The 3,579-nt window shown below is 46.9% G+C and overlaps 1 pseudogene; it reads right to left on the bottom strand.

The window, feature by feature from the left end:
• Positions 1–1,761: 1,761 nt before the first annotated feature.
• LOC102855406 overlaps positions 1,762–3,579 on the bottom strand; it is a 47,624-nt pseudogene continuing 45,806 nt past the window's right edge.

Consider the following 3,579-nt stretch of genomic DNA (forward strand, 5'->3'; position numbering starts at 1 on the left):
ATCACTTGTGCATCGGAGAGTTGGACAATGACTAAGGAGGATAGAAGGAGAATTGATGCCTTTGAGCTATGGTGTTGGGGAAGAGCATTGAGGATACCATGGACTGCTAGGAAAACAAACAGATTCATTCTGGAAAGGGTTAAACCGGGTGGCTCCTTTGAACATGTTATAAGGAGAGACTGGTCCTTGGAGAGGGATATTATGCTTGGGAGGGTGGAAGGGCAGCGCAGGAGGGGGAGGTAGATTGATTCAGTGACTGGGGTAATAGGAATGGGTGTATCGGAGACAGTTGTGATTGGTACAGGACAGAGCAGAGTGTAAGGCTGTTGTACATAGGGTCGCTATGAATCGCAAATGGCTCGACGGCACATAACAACAACAACAAGTTTCTTTATTGCCAAGATTGAATAAAATATTTTTCTCTTTGTTAATATTAGAACTAACCATGTTATAATGCTGGCCAGATATGACATACTCATTTCTCTTTCAAAATACTTGCCAAAGAAACATTATGAAAACATAAGAAAGATAATGCACTTCTTTCAAAATCAAGCCAAATTAATTTCACTTACTCATAGGGTAAAAAATAATTTAGAATATTAAAGCTCCATTTGTTTAGAAATAATTTTACTTCTCAATATACTTAATATTTTTGCACATAAATTTCTCTCTAAAGTTAGGTTAGAGAATTCAGTGAAAGGAAAGGAAGATTTATCTTCAAATTTCCTTAAAAGACTATTCAGTTATCAGCTCTTAAACTACCAAATATTAGCTTCTGGCTGAGCAGTGACGGTAATAATAACTAACACTCACTAAGCCCTTATATGTACCACAGATCTTGCTGAATTTGTAACAACTTGGTAGTAAGTGTTTCAATTTCCAATATGCAAAAGGTCATCACAAAGACAGACGAAGAAGAAAAGACCAAGATGGATATCAGAAGAAACTCTAAATATTGCACTGGAGCGCCAAGAAGCCAAAGCAAAGGGAAGAAATCAAGATGTTAAGGAGTTGAACAGAAGATTCCAGAGGGCAGTGAGGGAAGAGAAAGTATTACAATGAAATGTGCAAGAAACGGGGGTCAGAAAATCCAAAGGACCGAACTTGCTCAGCATTTCTTCCCCCGCCCCGCAAGTTTTTATAAAACGTGCAAAATACACGCCTTGTTTGCTCACAAGCGCAGGTCCACCTGATATTCACCTTTGCTAAGAGACAGCTCTAGACACATGCTGGTCGAACAAGTACTCACAAGACTGTACATACTGGATGGCCGTGGCTGTGGCAACAGGCATGGGAACCCCAAAGTCCCACTGGTGGCTGGCTCTAAGATGCTAGAGCAGGCACTGGGGGGGGGCTGGCCCAGCTGCAGGCTTGGCCTCAGTCACTGCCATCCCTGTGCTCACCCTCCCATCTCAGGGTCCACGGGGCTTAGCCCTCAAGGGTAGGTGGATTACAGCAGAGCAGGGTGGACCGGTGGGCCACAGAGCTGCCTAGGAAGCAGCGTGTGCACCCTTGGGACTGGACAGGGTGGTGAGAGGCCTTGGGTAGGTTGTGGTACTTTTGGCGTTTTTTTTCAAATGTGAAAATTATTTTTGTTAGTACTCACGGCACTTCCTCCTCCAACCCTAAACTGTCACGGGGAAAGGCCCCCTACCTCCCCAGGGTTGGGGCAGGGGCAAAGTGGGGGAGGGGGGAGGTAGGGCAGGGTGCTAGATGGCTACAAGAGAGGGAGCTGGTGATGTAAGCCAGGAGGTTGTGCGGTCACATGATGCTGTCCACCACCATGACCTTGCTGCTCTCGGGGTAGTCAGGCCCCTGACCTCTGAGTCCTGAGCTCGGTACTCCAGGTGGTGGAGGCCCCACACCGGCTGGGTGAGGTCCTGCCAGCACTCAGCCATGGTTCCTTTGGCCCTGAGGAGGCAGCCCAGGAGGTGGAGGGGGACACAGAGCATGGAGGAGAGTGCGAAACCCCAACCTACGGCTTCACCCACCATGACTACATGTAGGTGGTGTTGTACACCAGTGGCTCATAGTACACCACGTTGAAGATAAAGATACACATGCAGACTAGCGGGATGAAGAGGACCCAGCACCACTGCACCCAGGGGCATGGCCGGTACCCAATCATGCAGGCTATGTCATCCATGAAGCGGTCAGCTCCGTACACCTAGGCCACCACCACACACTCCCAGAAGGCCTGCCAGAGCAGAGTTGTATGCTGGCTGAGTAGTAGTCAAACATCTGAAAGACGTACATCCCCTCATTGGTCACCATGGAGAGATCAATGACGAAGCAGAGGACACAGCAGAGAGCCACAGAGATCTCTCTTTGGAAGTGGAAGTAGTAGGAGGCTGGGAGGAGGTCTGGGAGGCCAGTGATGAAACACTCCACACCGACAAACTGGCTGTCCAGCCCAAGCAGGAGGAGGAGGAGGAAAAAGAAGAAGGAGGAGGAGAAGAAAGAAAGAAGAGGGCAGCCCAGAGTGTGGCCAACGGCATGAGGGTCACAGCCCGAGGGTAGGCGATGAAGGCCAGGCCAAGCCCTGACTTGACCACCTTGGAGATGTGTACCTCTTGCTCTGCACCATGAAGCCCACGATGGAGAAGACCACAAAGTCAGCAAAGAAGCTGGTCCTGCTGTTGATGAGAGTGAGGACAATGGTGTCCTTGTAGCAGTTGTTGTTGAAACGGTTGTAGCAGCCCAGGGTGGTGAGGGCCCCCAGGAGAAGAAAATCTGGATGCCTGCGTCAACCCACCACTCAGCATTTCTTAAGCTGAAGGAATTTAAGAACTATTCAAACCTTGAGTTGAAATACTTTAGGATGCTTTGGACAGAATATTAAATGATCCAGGAATCATTAAAAGAAGATGGAAAGGGTATACAGAGTCATTATACCAAAAAGTATTGGTGGACACAGAAGAATTTTATGAAACAATGTATGAGCAAAAGCCTGTGGTGGTGAAGAAGTCCAAGCTGCTCTGAAAGAATTGGCAAAAAACAAGGCCAAAGGAATTGATGGCATACCAACTGACATATTTCGACACACAGATGCTACCCTCAATATGCTCACCAAGCTGTGCCAAGAAATCAGGAGGACAACCACCTGGCCAACTGACTGGAAGAGATCTATATTTGTTGCCATTCCAAAGAAAGGCGATCCAACAGAGTGTGGAAATTATTGAACAATATCATTGTTACCCCACTCAAGCAAGATTCTGCTGCAAATTATCCAAAATCGACTGTCACAACTGAAGCGCAGGCTGGATTTAGAAGAGACCATGGCACTAGGAATATTATAGCTAATGTCAGATGGATCGTGGCTGAAAGCAGTGAGTACCAGAGGAATGTCTATCTGTTTTTCATTGACTATGCAAAGGCATTTGACTGTGTGGATCACAACAAACTGTGGCTGACTCTGACAAGAAAGGGAATCCCAGAACACTTGATTGTGCTTGTGCAAAACTTATACTTGGACCAGGAGACAATCGTTAAAACAGAGCAAGAAAACATTGCATGGTTCAAAATTGGGAAGGGTGCGCATCAAGGATGTGTCCTATCTCCATATCTTTTCAATCTATA

The sequence above is a fragment of the Elephantulus edwardii genome, unplaced genomic scaffold (genome assembly GCF_000299155.1).
Source record: "Elephantulus edwardii isolate Elephantulus edwardi_28Jun2011 unplaced genomic scaffold, EleEdw1.0 scaffold00166, whole genome shotgun sequence".
NCBI classification, from domain to species: Eukaryota; Metazoa; Chordata; class Mammalia; order Macroscelidea; family Macroscelididae; genus Elephantulus; species Elephantulus edwardii.